This window comes from Bos javanicus, chromosome X (assembly GCF_032452875.1).
Source record: "Bos javanicus breed banteng chromosome X, ARS-OSU_banteng_1.0, whole genome shotgun sequence".
NCBI lineage: Eukaryota > Metazoa > Chordata > Mammalia > Artiodactyla > Bovidae > Bos > Bos javanicus.
The window spans coordinates 36,064,743-36,081,014 of NC_083897.1; the positions used below are offsets into that span (position 1 = coordinate 36,064,743).

Sequence of the window (16,272 nt, forward strand, 5' to 3'; positions counted from 1 at the left end):
TGTAAATCATGGGAATAGGTCTGATGAGGTCTTTACAACCTCCAGATATTCTTTGGATTATATAACTTCATTGTTAACACTAGCAAGTGGGTACTATTTCTGCCCCCTTCTGATGCCTATGTCAGAAGCTTTCTCTATCTCCTTTATACTTTAATAAAATTTTATTACACAAAAGCTCTGAGCAATCAAGCCTCGTCTCTGGCCCCGGATTGAATTCTTCTCCTCCAGGGGCCAAGAATCCCGGTGTATTCGCATGATTCAACAACCAACTTTCAATGACTTAGTGTTTATGTTTTTCTCTTTTAACCCTAAGAGTCTTTGGATCCTTTTTAAACTCTATGCATCCTCAATTCTTTCTGCAAGGTGGCAGTATATCCACGGATATTAAAATATATACCAGCGCTACTTTAGGGAAACAAGGCCCTCTAACTTCCACTTTTGGTCCACCTCAGGAATTTCCTGATAGCTCAGTTGGGAAAGATTCTGCCTGCAAAGCTGTAGACATCAGTTCAAATCCTGGGTAGGGAAGGTCTGATGGAGAAGGGATAAGCTACCCACTCTAGCATTCTTTGGCTTCCCTGGTGGCTCAGCTGGTGAAGAATCCACCTTCAATGTGGGATGCATGGGCTTCATCCCTGGGATGGGAAGATCCCCTGGAGTAAGGAAAGGCTACCCACTCCAGTATTCTGGCCTGGAGAATTCCATGGACTGTATAGTCCATGGGTTCCCCAACCGTCTGACATGACTGAGCAACTTTCACTTTCAGCTCTTCAGGCCTAGTCATCTGTTACCTTCCCCTAACAGCAAGTATTTCAGTCAGTCCTGCAACAGGGCATTAAAGTGTGATAGTGTTAAATGGTGATAAAATTTACAGATCTGGAATCACAGAACCCACCTATCAGGGCTCTATGTCCATATCATTCTGGTATCTGCATACCTGACTAATTTTCACAGGCAGGGTTGATAGTTCTCCCACTTCCTTTGAAAGGACAACAAACCCAGGGTCTCCTTCACTCTTAATGATTTTAAATCACATTCAGTGACTGATTTTGAATCATCAACTGTGTCTCTCAGGAGTTAAAGTGCCAGAAAGATTTAACTAGGGAGCTGCAGTCCAGATAAAAGATATTGTAGCATTGCCTTAAAATCTGAACTCAACTCTTTTGATGCTGATGGTGAAACTCTGTTTTAATTGTTTCTAAAATGTTCTCTGAAATCAGACGGGATTCCTTTGGTAGAGACTCTGCCTTATATATCTCCATATTTGATTGACTACTCCTTGAAACTATTCAAACACTTCAAAATTAAAGTTAACACCAAATTAAATATTCAATGCTATTTTTTTAAACCTTGAAAACTTGTAGAACTTGGACTAACAAAAGAGTTTATTGGGGAAGAATGTTTTATGACTGTAGTTATTTAGAAATACTAGGGGATGGTGATAAATATAAGACCAGCTTTTACACAGTCTTATATTAATATTTTATCAAAAGTCTCTGTCCTGACTTCTCTGGCTGTCCAGTGGTTAGAACTCCATGCTTTCACTAGAAGGGGAACCGGTTCAATCCCTGGTCAGGGAACTAAGATCCCACAAACTGCTTGGTGCCCCCCACCCAAAAACATTATCTGTGTGTTGTGATCCTGTTAGTCATCTGCACTAGGATTAGGCCACCTCCACTGCCCTGCCCTTGGGAAAACACTGCTCCCACAAATTTCTTAGGATAACAGTGGCCTAATTGATATTTGGTCTGATCCCTCCAAACATTATTTTAATCTTTGGGAGTGCTAATTGTGGGTTTTAGTTTTATCCACATTTTGTGCCTCCTGAGCACCCTTAGCTGACAGCATAGGTGAGTGATGCAACAAAGCCCATTATGACATAAGTGGCCAGGAGGTGATTTCTGCCTGCCTCACTCAGGGGAAGTATGACATTCACCATCCCCATGTGAAGCCCTCTTCCCAACTGGGTTCTGGCAATCTAGACCCTAATGTCACTCCACATTCCAAACAATGGCAGTAACACCGCACCACTACTTCTTGCCGCTGAGATGAATAATTAAGCAGGGTTATTCACCTTCAGTGCAGACTCCTGACCCAGTCGAGACCTCTACTCTCTGGCTAACTGGGGACCTGAGGGTCTGTTCCCTCAGCTCTTGGGACCCCACATCCCTTCCCACTCAGGTGCCCACCTCTATGCTTCCTTCCCTTCCTGCCCTTCAGAAAATTCACACACACACACACACAAATATCATCTTTTCACCATTTGATGTGTATTTTAATCTCAGCCATCAGTTTACTATGTTAGTGTGAGAGTCAGTCTTTTCCTGGTTGGCCATTTCTAAGAAAGCAGACCTCTGGAGACACAATTCTAAACTGTCTGACCTTTTCTATTCAGTTACTGGCTGCCCAGCTTGTACTTCTCCAGGGTCTCTCATTCTGGGGTGGCTGAGCTTACCTTCTCTTTTGATTCTGCCTCCTTCTTTGACTCTGTCTTGTATTTTGGTATCCTTTTCGGCTTTGATTCAGTTTCTTACGTGCACAGGAACAGAAAAAACTTTGGTTTTCTTGTTTTCTTCACCTTCTTCGACTGAGTGGCAGATGATCGGATTTTCTTTCTCAAGGTTCCTTTTAGAGGCCTTCTGACCCTCATGGTTATATTCCGTGCCTTGAAAGACAAGAGAAGGGTATTAGTTTTGAGGAAAGGGTATAACATCTGAGTTGGAAGGGAGATTTCATGAAAAGGGATGTGGGCTGATGAGGGCTTTTGTGGCAGGCAAGGTCAGTGTAGAGGTCTTGGGCAGCAAAGTCAATGGAGAACATGGGGAGAATAGATGGAATCATCTTACCTTCACACTGCCTCTGTATCTCTGTGGACAAAGGGTCTTCTTTCGTCCTTTCACCCTTGAAGCACACTGCATTGGAACTCTTTTTGGCTGCCATGGCTTCCTGGTTACCTTATGATGATAGCATGAAGTGGCCTAACCCATAATCTCTGCATCCGACCTCCCTATATATACCTTCTCAGGACAATGAGCAGCCACACCCTTCAATGTCATTGGTCAGCTAGGCACTCCCCCAGCCAATGCTGGCTTTGGGGCCTTAGAAATCACAGTGTACCACTGTGCCCATCAACATGGTTAGTGGGTGCTGAGGGAAGCCATGATAAAACTTTCTCACCCCTGACACCTGTGTGTGTCTGATTCTGGGGAGTGGTGATTCCGGGGCATTGTGTTTCTTTCCATGACCCTCAGACTTTCCTTCAGTGTCCTTTATTCTTTGACTTATATGTCCCCCTTTAACACTCCTGCCTCCTCCATCCCTGTATGAACCTCTACCAAACACCTTTCACTCCTAATCTGTTCCTCAGAGTCGTCTAGTCATTTCATCTTTCGACCACCCCATTCCTAGTGGGAGTTCGTGAGGGGCTTAAGGAACTTAAGAGCAAGCACTTAACATGGAAAAAAGTAATTAAGAACAGGTTGGATGTTTTTGTTACTCCAATGAGCTTTAGAGACCCCAAGACTTGGTGAATCCTCAGTCTGTTGCCCCAAGGTCTATACACCGTCTCCATAAAATTACACATCAGAGCCAAGAAAGTCATAAAAGTCTACTCCACTAATATTGTTGGGGACACTTCAACTCTCATATTGAGTAGGGAAAGTCAACTTGCCCCATCTACCACAAATACATTCCTGATTAAAAAAAAAAAAGTAAGGTGCCCAAAGGCAAGAATCAGATGACCAATGCACCAATATCTCTTGACTGAATCACTCCCCAGTGGTCCCACATTGACAGTTATCATCAGGTAGGGCCCAATGTGGAGCTGAACAATAGCTGAGCAGGAAAAGTACCAGTAGGTATCTCACTGATAGTTGGTTGCTTATTGGCACGGACGATCGATGCACTGTCCAGTTGCTGGGCAAGACCTGTTGCTTAGTAACAGGATGTGGAGTAATATGGCAAACCAATGGCTACCTGCTAATGGCTGTCCTCATGCTGCTCTGTTCCTTAAGGATACCTTGGGTACAGTGTGCTTTAATCTTTTTGCCTGACTCCTTTTCCACCTCAGATTTTGATTTCACATGCTTGTTAACTTTTGTACGTCATTCTTTTCATTGTATTCCCAGGCATGCCAGTTAGCAGTGCTTATCTATATACCCCTCCAACAGCTGCCACATGATTGCATGTGCCGCCTATATTATAGCTAATATTTCAAAGCCAACAAGAATGTCAAAGCCAGCCCACCTTGAGAACTACTTGGACAAACCTTAACCACACAGTGATTCTTATTCTATTCAAAATGTAACAGAGCAGTGTGAGCTAATCCTATGCAGTTAGATATTGATGTGCTTCATTTCAACCCACCCTATTCCTAGGCAACAGGTGTAGCTCAGCCTTGCTTGGTGCCTCACACTGCCCCATTCACAAGCATCCAACTGTCAATGAGTGACCATTCGTTGTCCCGCTCATCTATTGATCAGCACCACAGTGGGCCCTGCACTCCAGTTACTGTCAAGAAGGGAGTATTGGGTAAGTGATTAAGTAAGGGTGGTGTTGTGGTCATCAGCTGGAAAGTGAGAGAAGAGGCAGATTGAGGTATTCTTTTGGAGTGCCTGGAGATCACCCAGGCTTGGGCCAGTGGGTGAGCTGGAGGTCCCAGGGAATAGACTGGGGACGACATCCTGTAATGCTCCAGAGCCCTCACTAAGGCCCTCCAGTAGCCTTGGCCCAAGCCTTGAGGAGCTGTGAACCTCTCCCCCATCCCTGTCTCTGCAAACTAATAGCAGTGGCCATTTTACTGGGCCTCAGTCTCTGAGAACTGGTCTCCTCACTTGGACAGCCTGAGGAGACAGGATCTATTGAGTTGGGTGCCTGGTTCCATCAAGAATGATAGCTGGGCAGAATGTGGGAACCTTGCCCTGAAGGAGCTGCCAAATGAGATCTGTTTCTGCTTATCCAGGATGGGACATTTCAAGGTGAAAGTTGTGCCTTGAGACTTTGCCCTGTCTTGACAGGGCAGGAATGACAGAAAATAACATTCATCTGGTAGAGATATATAGGAACATTATTACCTGACCATGACCTAACTTTAAGGACAAAGGATGTGACACCAAGTAGTCTGTAACAACTTACCACAACTCTCTCTGACATTTGCTTTTAAATGTACTTAACTGAAAACGTTCAGTAACTTTGGGTTCTTAGGGCAAGAGCCACCCACATCCTTCTATGAATCTGCAATAAACCTTTCCCTGTTCCAAACTCTAACATTTAGTTTTAATGGGCCTCATTCTGCATCAAGCACATGGATTTGCAATTTTGATAACAACCATTCTGTCCAAGGGCCAACTTGGCCTCTCTTAAACAACAGCAGAGACTGGCCAAGTGCTCACAGTCATCCATAACATACCCACTGACTAGGCTTGGCTAAACTTTAGCCATGCTTCTCTCCTCTGAACTTCAGGTTTCCCCCACGGTTGAGCAAGTGCTAAGAGTCAGACATTTCTGACTCCTTTAACCGCCCATTCTAAGAATCAGCTCACTACAGATAGAAACACTTCCTGTCAAACTGCTCCATCATGCTGTCTGTTCATCCATCCCCACCTCTTTCCCCATCTCACATACACACACACACACATAAACAAACTTACTCACACAGACATAGTTGCTGCGCACCCTCCTTATCTTCCATGTTAATGAAATATCTTTTTCTGTTCCATTTTGAGACACGTTAAGAACTTGTGTTCAAAGCATTCTCCCTATTGCAATCAGTTCATTTCATTTGTTCAGTTGTGTCCGACTGTGTGCAACCCCATGGACTGCAGCACACCAGGATTCCTTGTCCATCACCAACTCCCAGAGCTTGCTGAAACTCAAGTCCATCGATCCCCCATGCCATCCAACCATCTCATCCTCTCTCATCCCCTTCTCCTTGGCATTCATCCTTCCTAGCATCAGGATCTTTACCAATGAGACAGTTCTTTGCATCAGTTTGACAAAGTACTGGAGTTTCAGCTTCAGCGTCAGTCCTTCTAGTGAATAATCAAGACTGATACCACATGTCCATGGAGTGGTGGCTGCATGGGCACAGGAGGGACGAAAGGAGCTACTCCATGTTCAAGGTCAGGAGTGGTGGTAGTGAGGAATATACCTCGTCCAAGTTAAGGAACAGTGGCTGCGCTTTGCTGGAGCAGCCGTGAAGATATACCCCACGTCCAAGGTAAGAGAAACCCACGTAAGACAGTAGGTGTTGCAAGACGGCATCAGAGGGCAGACACAATGAAACCAGAATCACAGAAATCTAGTCAATCAAATCACACTAGAACCACAGCCTTGTCTAACTCAATTAATCTAAGCCAGGCCCTGTGGTGCCTTCCAAGTCGGGCGGGTCATGGTGGAGAGGTTTGACAGAATGTAGTCCACTGGAGAAGGGAAGGGCCATCCATTTCTGTATTCTTGCCTTGAGATCTGCATGAACAGTATGAAAACGCAAAATGATAGGATACTGAAAGAGGAACTCCCCAGGTCCGTAGGTGTCCAATATGCTACTGGAGATCCATGGAGAAATAACTCCAGAAAGAATGAAGGGATTGAGCCAAAGCCAAAAAAAAAAAAAAAAAACCCAGTTGTGGATGTGATTGGTGACAGAAGAAAGGTCCAATGCTATAAAGAGCCGTATAGCATAGGAACCTGGAATGTTAAGTCCATGAATCAAGGCAAATTGGAAGTGGTCAAACAGAAGATGCCAAGAGTGAACATCAACCTTCTAGGAATCAGTGAACTACAATGGAATGGAATGGGTGAATTTAACTGACATGACCAATCTATCTACTACAGTGGGCAGGAATCCCTCAGAAGAATTGGAGTAGCCATCATCATCAACAAAAGAGTCCAAAACGCAGTAGCTGGATGCAATCTCAAAAACTATATAATGATCTCTTCGTTTCCAAGGCAAACCATTCAATATTACAGTAATCCAAATCTATGCCCCAACAAGTAATGATGAAGAAGCTGAAGTTGAACGGTGTATGAAGACCGACAAGACCTTTTAGAACTAACAGCTAAAAAAAATGTCCTTTGCATTATAGTGGACTGGAATGCCAAAGTAGGAAGTCAAGAAACACCTGGAGTAACAGGAAAATTTGGCTCTGGATTATGGAATGGAGCAGGGCAAAGGCTAATAGTGTTTTGCAAAGAGAACACACTGGTCATAGCAAACACCCTCTTCCAACAACACAAGAAAAGACTCTACACATGAATATCACCAGATAGTCAAGACTGAAATCAGATTGATTATATCTTTTCCAGCCAAAGATGCAGAAGCTCTATAAGTCAGCAAAACAAGACTGGGAGCTGACTCTGGCTCAGATCATGAGCTTCTTATTGCTAAATACAGATTTAAATTGAAGAAAGTAGGGAAAACCACTAAACCATTCAGGTATGGCGTAAATCCAATCCCTTATGATTATCCTTTGGAAGTCAGAAATAGATTTAAGGGACTAGACCTGACAGATAGAGTGCCTGTTGAAATATGGACGGAGGTTCATGACATTGTACAGGAGACAGGGATCAAGATCATCCCCATGGAAAAGAAAGACCAAAAATCTAAAGGGCTGTCTGGGGAGGCCTTACAAATAGCTGTGAAAAGAAGAGAAGCGAAAAGCACAGGAGAAAAGGAAAGATATAAGCATCTGAATGCAGCTTTCCAAAGAATAGCAAGAAGAGATAAGAAAGCCTTCCTCAGTGATCAATGCAAAGAAATAGAGGAAGACAACGGAATGGGAAAGACTACACATCACTTCAAGAAAATTCGAGATACTAAGGGAACATTTCATGCAAAGATCGGCTCGATAAAGGACAGAAATTGTATGGACCTAAGAGAAGCAGAAGACATTAAGAAGAGGTGGTAAGGATACCCAGAAGAACTGTACAACAAAAAATCTTCATGACCCAGATAATCATGATGGTGTGATCACACACCTAGGGCCAGACATCCTGGAATGTGAAGTCAAGTGGGTCTTAGAAAGCAATACTATGAACAAAGCTAGTGGTGGTGAAGGAATTTCAGTTGAGTTATTTCAAATCCTGAAAGATGATGCAGTGAAAGTGCTGCACTCAATATGCCAGCTAATTTGGAAAACTCAGCAGTGGCCACAGGACTGGAAAAGGTCAGTTTTCACTTCAATCCCCAAAAAAGGCAACACCAAAGAATGTACAAACTACTGCACATTTGCACTCATCTCACATGCCAGTAAGTATTTCTTAAAATTCTCCAAAGCAGACTTCAGCAATACGTGAATCATGAACTTCAAGATGTTTCAGTTGGTTATAGAAAAGGCAGAGTAATTTTAGATCAAATTGCCAACATCTGCTGGATCATGGAAAAAGCAAGAGTTTTCCATAAAAATATCTATTTCTGCTTTATTGACTATGCCAAAGCCATTCACTGTGTGGATCACAGTAAACTGTGGAAAATTCTGAAAGAGATCAGAATACCAGACCACCTGACCTGCCTCTTGAGAAACCTCTATGGAAGTCAGGAAGCAACAGTTAGAACTGACATGGAACAACAGACGGGTTCCAAGTAGGAAAAAGAGTACATTAAGGCTGTATATTGTCACTCTGCTTATGTAATTTATATGCAGAGTGCATCATGAGAAACGCTGGGCTGGCAGAAGCACAAGCTGGAATCAAGATTTCTGGGAGAAATATCAATAAAGTCAGATATGCGATGACACCACCGTTATGGCAGAAAGTGAAGAAGAACTAAAGAGCCTCTTGATGAAAGTGAAAGAAGAGAGTGAAAAAGTTGGCTTAAAGGTGAACATTCAGTAGCGAAGATCATGGCATCCGGTCCCATCATTTCAAGGGAAGTAGATCAGTAAACAGTGGCTGAATTTATTTTTCTAGGCTCCAAAATCACTGCAGATGGTGACTGCAGCCATGAAATTAAAGGAAGCTTACTCCTTAGAAGTAGAGTTATGACTAACCTAGACAGCATACTAAAAAGTAGAGACTCTGTGGGAGAGGGTGGGGTGATTTAGGAGAATGGCATTGAAACATGTATAATATCATATATGAAAGGAATCGCCAGTCCAGGTTCACTTCATGACACACGATGCTTGGGGCTGGTGCACAGGGATGACCAGAGGGATGATACGAGGAGGGAGGTGGGAGGGGGGTACAGGATGGGGAACAAATGTACACGTGTGGCAGGTTCATGTTGATGTATGGCAAAACCAATACCATATGTAAAGTAATTAACCTTCCATTAAATTAAATAAATTTTTATTAAAAATAAAAAATAAAAAGCAGAGATGTTACTTTGGCAACAAATGTCTGTCTAGTCAAGGCTATGGTTTTTCCAGTGGTCAGGTATGGATTGAAAGTTGGACTATAAAAAAGCTGAGCGCCAAAGAATTGATGCTTTTGAACTCTGGTGTTGGAGAAGACTCTTGAAAGTCCCTTGGACTGCAAGGAGATCCAACCAGTTCATCCTAAGGGATATCAGTCCTGAGTGTTCATTGGAAAGACTGATGTTGAAACTGAAACTCCAATATTTTGGCCACCTGATGCGAAGAGCTGACTCATTGGTAAAGACCCTGATGCTGGGAAATATTGAGGGCAGGAGGAGAAGGGGACGACAGAGGAAGAGATGTTTAGATGGCATCACCAACTCAATGGACATGGGTTTGGGTGGACTCCCCGAGTTGGTGATGGACAGGGAGGCCTGGTGTGCTGCTCTTCATGGTGTCACAGAGAATCAGACACGACTGACAAACTGAACTGACTTCCTCTCAGTCTTTCAGTGGAGACCAGTCCTTCTGTCTTCCCATTTGTCTCTGCCTCTCTGAATTTAAGTGCATCAATTATCTATTATGGTCCTGAAGGGTTGATCTTGTCGGGAAGCATGACTCTACAGTCTGTACCATAGTCAGCAGGGGGGGTGGTGGTGGGGGTGGGGCTGGATTTGATGGACCACAAGTCACATCTTTCCTAAGGCTGTGCCAGCACCTATGGCTGGGAAGTTCATTGGTACCAGGTCTGAAGCCAGATGTGAGGCAGAGACTTCCTTTTCCTCAGTGGCTTTCACTGTCCTAATGGGGGCAGGGTGGGATCCCAAGTTTCTGGAGCAGAAGCCCTGAATATCAGGCCAGATCTGGCTGTGTTCCCTCAAGTATGTACGCTCCCCTCTCCCAGCACTGCAACCCTTGCCACAGAGGGCCAAGAGGAGCATGTTCTGGTTAGAAAAATTACAAAAGGAGGAAACCTACAGGCTGGCTGGTTACAGAGATCCAGGCTACCTCCAATGTGCCATCTGTGCCATTACCATCAGTAGCGTCTCCTGCCCTACTTAAACATACCTTCTGGTCTGAAACCTCTTGGTCCCTCACAGCTGATCACTTCCCTCAGCTTCTGCTATCCTTGCCCTGTTGAAGATGGGTGCTATTGGGCAGGTGACGCCCTCATGGACTCTGGGCCCATACTCGGTCTTCTGCTGTGGCAGTCTGCCCTCCATCAGAGATCAGGACTTCTGATACTCTGCCTATGTAAGTGCCCTCCATGAGCATGACCCCGGCTCTTTCAACCGCATGCCACCCTGGGCCAGATGCACCCCTGTTTCCCACATCCCAGCTGTCTGCCTGGTCATGGCAGCCCCTGCTCCAGGGCAGATCGTCCACACGGAGTAAGCAGGGCGTGTGTAAGCTGGGCAGTTGTTGGGAAAACAGGCATCCACAAATGTGGTCTCCATCTGTTCTCTTCATTGTGGCTTGGGAGCAAGCCCCTGAGCACATGCTCCTGGAGGGGGGATTCCAGGCTTCCCACAGACCTCTTGTTAGTCCACATAACCCTGCAACCATCTAAGGGTGTTTCGCTCCCCTGTGTCAGATCCCAGGACAAGTGTGTCCAATATATGGTTCAAACTTTTTTACTCACACCAAGGGCATATCTCCAACCGTGTAATCTCCCTTATATTCTGAGTCCTCTCCCACGGGCACACGTCAGGACTTGAATCAACCTTTTCCCTTCATACCCTGTTCTCTGTGGATCTTTCTTTGAGAGTAAGTTTGGGAAACTTTCTGCACTTTTCAATTAGTTTTTTGAGCTATTTGTTCTACATGTTGATGGATTCTTTTTATATTCTTTCATTTGAGTATACTTTATTTACCATGTTGTGTTTCAGCTATCCAGCAAAGTGAATCAGCTTTACATATACATGTATTTGGGCTTCCCACTTGGCTCAGTTGTTAAAGAATCACCCTACAATGAAGGAGATTTTGGTTCAATCCCTGGGTTCGGAAGATATGCTCAGAGGGACATGACGAACCTCTGCAGTATTCTTGCCTGGAGATTCTCATGGACAGAGAAGCCTAGCAGGCTACAGTCCATAGGGTCACAAAGAGTAGGGCACATCTGAATCAACTGAGCTGCACAGGCACACATACATATATCCATTCCTTTACAAATTCATTTTACATTTCTGTTGTTACAGAATTTCTAGCAGAGTTGCCTGTGGTTTTGTAGTAGGTCCTTGTTGATTATCTGTTTTATATGTAGTGGTGTCTATATATATGTTAATCCCCAACTCCCAATTCCTCCCCACGCCCCAGCTTGCCATTTGGTAACCATCAGCTTGGCTTCTATGTAGATGTGTTTTTGATGTTCTTTGGGGGAGGCATTTTAATCATTTGAAGTCGTCCCACTTTTCTATTTTTGCTTTGGTTGCCTATGTTTTCGGTGTCACATACAGAAAATCACTTCTAAGACCAATGTTTACAACTTCTCCAGGATGTTTTCTTCTAGTTGATTTATAGTTTCAGATCTTGCATTTAAATCTTTAATCAACTCTGAGTTTAGTTTTTTATGTGGTATAAGGTAAGGGTCCTATTTCTATCTTTTGCATTCAGATTTCTATTTGCCCACGGCAGTTAATGAACAGATGGTGAGGTGAAAATTAATCATGATCATCTCAAGGCAGTAATGAGTGACAAGCCTGTAGGAAAGGCACTGGAGTGAGGGACTTGGCCAGGAGCATGTAAAGTTTGGGGACTCCCACTTGATTCCCGCTGATACGTGGATGTGATCCTGGGCAGATGCGTTCTGACCCTAGGCACATAGACTTGCTCTTGACCTCTGCCAATCAAGAGAAGCCTCTGGGCCAGCAGTATTGTGCACTCATCATGAGTCCATGGGCACTGCTTTGGCTTTTGCATTTGGTGTCATGCAAATGGGTGGTCGTATTACAAAGACATAGCGTTCCTCTTGATGACTGATAAAATAAGCTTCTCATTTAAGTTCCTTTGACTTCTGATCCACTCTCTAGTTTATGGTTTTTACTATATTTTCAAACAGATTCTTGGATATACTTGGCAGAAGAGAGTGATTCTCTCCCTTACAGTCTTAGATAATCCAATTTCTGATAATATTTTATATCCCCACACTGTTGATTTCTAATCCATTTACCTGTCAGACATGCATTTCTGATAAGATACATACTCAAAAATCTATCCTACAAACTGCATTTAATGAACTGTAAGTGATTAGAGAATGTGAAAATAGTAATACCAAGAGAATGATTAAGAACATTTCCTTGGGAGGTGACCATTAGGCTGGCCTCAGATGATTGCTAGTTTCTGAGTCACAGAAGATAGGATGGACACAGGCATAGAGGAAAGTAGAAGGTCTTAGGGAAATCATTGTATCAGTCAATAGAGGTTGTTATGGCCACAGCTAGAGGAATCAGTTGAAATCTATTCATAGCGAACTTATATAAGTGGAAGTATAATCAGTAGCTACTACTCTTCGTGAGTGCTAAAGAGCAAACCTCCCACCCCCATACAACACAGCGTTACGATAGGACTGGTTATGCTTGAATCACAATACACCGTCCTTTTCCAGGAGAGCTACAGGTGTCTGATATTGATTTATTGTTGTTGATCTAAATGGATATACCCTTTCTCAACTCATGACTTAGTGTTTATGTTTTTCTCTTTTAACCCTAAGAGTCTTTGGATCCTTTTTAAACTCTATGCATCCTCAATTCTTTCTGCAAGGTGGCAGTATATCCACTGATATTAAAATATATACCAGGGCTACTTTAGGGAAACAAGGCCCTCTAACCTCCACTTTTGGTCCACCTCAGGACTTTCCTGATAGCTCAGTTGGGAAAGATTCTGCCTGCAAAGCTGTAGACATCAGTTCAATTCCTGGGTAGGGAAGCTCTGCTGGAGAAGGGATAAGCTACCCACTCTAGCATTCTTTGGCTTCCCTGGTGGCTCAGCTGGTGAAGAAACCGCCTTCAATATGGGATGCCTGGGCTTGATCCCTGGGTTGAGAAGATCCTCTTGAGAAATGATACGCTACCCACTCCAGTATTCTGGCTTGGAGGATTCCATGGACTGTATAGTCCATGGGGTTACCAACTGTCGGACACTACTGAGGAACTTTCACTTTCAGCTCTTCAGGCCTAGCAATCTGTTACCTTCCCCTAACAGCCAGTATTTCAGTCAGTCCTGCAACAGGGCATTAAAGTGTGATAGTGTTAAATGGTGATAATATATACAGATCTGGAATCACAGCACCCACCTATAAGGTCTCTCTGTCCATATCATCCTGGTAGCTGCTTACGTGACTAATTTTCACAGGCACGGTTGGTAATTCTCCCACTTTCTTTGAAATGAAAACAAACCCAGGGTGCCCTTTACTCTTTTTATTTTTTTTTCAATTTTATTTCATTTTTAAACTTTACATAATTGTATTAGTTTTGCCAAATATCAAAATGAATCCGCCACAGGTATACATGTGTTCCCCATCCTGAACCCTCCTCCCTCCTCCCTCCCCATACCATCCCTCTGGGTCGTCCCAGTGTACCAGCCCCAAGCATCCAGTATCGTGCATCGAACCTGGACTGGCATCTCGTTTCATACATGATATTTTTCACATTCAGTGACTGACTTTAAATCATCCACTGTGTCTCTCAGGAGTTAAAGTGCCAGAAAGATTTTGCTAGGGAGCTGCAGTCCAGATAAAAGATACCGCAGCATTGACTTAAAATCTGAACTCAACTCTTTTGATGCTGATGGTGAAACTCTGTTGTCATTGTTTCTGAAATGTTTTCTGAAAACACGCGGGATTCCTCTGGTAGAGACTCTGCCTTATATATCACCATATTTGACTGAGTACTACTTGAAACTATTCAAACACTTCAAAATTAAAGTTAACACCAAATGAAATATTCGATACTCTTCTTTTTACACCTCGAAAACTTGTAGAATTGGACTAACAAAAGAGTTTATTGGGGAATAATGTTTTATGACTGCAGTTATTTAGAAATACTAGGGGATGGTGATAAATATAAGACCAGCTTTTACACAGTCTTATATTAATACTTTTATCAAAAGTCTCTGTCCTGACTTCTCTGGCTGTCCAGTGGTTAGGACTCCATGCTTTCACAAGAAGGGGAACTGGTTCAATCCTTAGTCAGGGAACTAAGATCCCACAAACTGCATGGTGCCCCCCAACCCCAAAATATTTTCTGTGTGTCGTGATCCTGTTAGTCATCTGCACCAGGATTGGGCCACCTCCACTGCCCTGCCCTTGGGAACACACTGCTCCCACAAATATCTTAGGATAACAGTGGCCTAATTATTATTGGGTCTGATCCCTCCAAACATTATTTTAATCTTTGGGAGTGCTAATTGTGGGTTTTAGTTGTATCAGCATTTTGTTCCTCCTGAGCACCTTTAGCTGACAGCATAGGTGAGTGATGCAACAAAGTCCGTTATGACGTAAGTGGCCAGGAGGTGATTTCTGCCTGCCTCACTCAGGGGAAGTATGACATTCACCATCCCCATGTGAAGCCCTCTTCCCATCTGGGTTCTGGCAATCTAGACCCTAATGTCACTCCACACCCCAATCAATGGCAGTAACACCACACCACTACTCCTTGCCACTGAGATCAATTGTTAAGCAGGGTTATTCACCTTCAGTGCAGACTCCTGACTGCGTCGAGACCTCTACTCTCTGGCTAACTGGGGACCTGAGGGTCTGTTCCCTCAGCTCTTGGGACCCCACATCCCTCCCCACTCAGGTGCCCACCTCTTTGCTTCCTTCCCTTCCTGCCCTTCAGAAAATTCACACACACACAAATATCATCTTTTCACCATTTGATGTGTATTTTAATCGCAGCCATCAGTTTACTATGTTAGTGTGAGAGTCAGTCTTTTCCTGGTTGGCCATTTCTAAGAAAGCAGACCTCTAGAGACACATTTTAAACTGACCTTTTCTATTCAGTTACTGGCTGCCCAGCTTGTACTTCTCCAGGGTCTCTCATTCTGGGGTGGCTGAGCTTACCTTCTCTTTTGATTCTGCCTCCTTCTTTGACTCTGCCTCATATTTTGGTACCCTTTTCGGCTTTGATTCAGTTTCTTCACTTCATAGGAACAGAAAAAACAGTTTGGTTTTCTTGTTTTCTTCACCTTCTTCGACTTAGTGGCATATGATCAGATAATCTTTCTCAAGGTTCCTTTAAGAGGTCTTCTGACCCTCATGGTCATATTCCATGCCTTAAGACAAGAGAAGGGTATTAGTTTTGAGGAAAAGGTATAACATCTGAATTGGAAGGGAGATTTCATGAAAAGGGATGTGGGCTGATGAGGGCTTTTGTGGCAGGCAAGGGCAGTGTAGAGGTCTTGGGCAGCAATGTCAATGGAGAACGTGGGGAGCATAGATGGAATCATCTTACCTTCACACTGCCTCTGTACCTCTGTGGACAAAGGGTCTTCTTTCGTCCTTTCACCCTTGAAGCACACCACATTGGAACTCTTCTTGGCTGCGGTGTCTTCCTGGTTACCTTATGATGATAGCATGACATGGCCTAACCCGGAGTCTCTGCCTCTGACCTCCCTATATATACCTTCTCAGGACAATGAAGAGCCACACCCTTAAATCTGAATGGTCAGCTAGGCACTCCCCCAGCCAATGGTGGCTTTGGAGTCTTAGACATCACAGTGTACCACTGTGCCCATCAACATGGGTTAGTGGGTGCTGAGGGAGGCCATGATACAACTTTCTCACCCCTGACACCTCTGTGTGTCTGATTCTGGGGAGTGGTGATTCAGGGGCATGGTGTTTCTTCTCATGACCCTCAGACTTTCCTCAGTGCCCTTTTTCTTTGACTTATATGTCCCCCTTCAAGATTCCTGCCTCGTCCATCCCTGTATGAACTTCTACCAAACACTTTTTACTCCAAATCTATTCCTCAGGGTCGTCTAG

General features: G+C 43.9%; 2 long non-coding RNA genes across 2 annotated transcripts; both read right to left on the minus strand.

Annotated features, from left to right (window-relative positions):
* Positions 1-2,248: 2,248 nt before the first annotated feature.
* On the minus strand, positions 2,249-12,730 carry LOC133242733 (uncharacterized). Its single transcript, XR_009734883.1, has 2 exons — positions 2,847-12,730; positions 2,249-2,665 (listed from the first exon to the last, which is right to left on the minus strand). It is a non-coding gene; the product is annotated as an uncharacterized LOC133242733 (long non-coding RNA).
* Positions 12,731-15,149: 2,419 nt separating this feature from the next.
* LOC133242734 (uncharacterized) lies at positions 15,150-16,149 on the minus strand. Its single transcript, XR_009734884.1, has 2 exons — positions 15,743-16,149; positions 15,150-15,563 (listed from the first exon to the last, which is right to left on the minus strand). It is a non-coding gene; the product is annotated as an uncharacterized LOC133242734 (long non-coding RNA).
* Between the last annotated feature and the right edge of the window lie 123 nt (positions 16,150-16,272).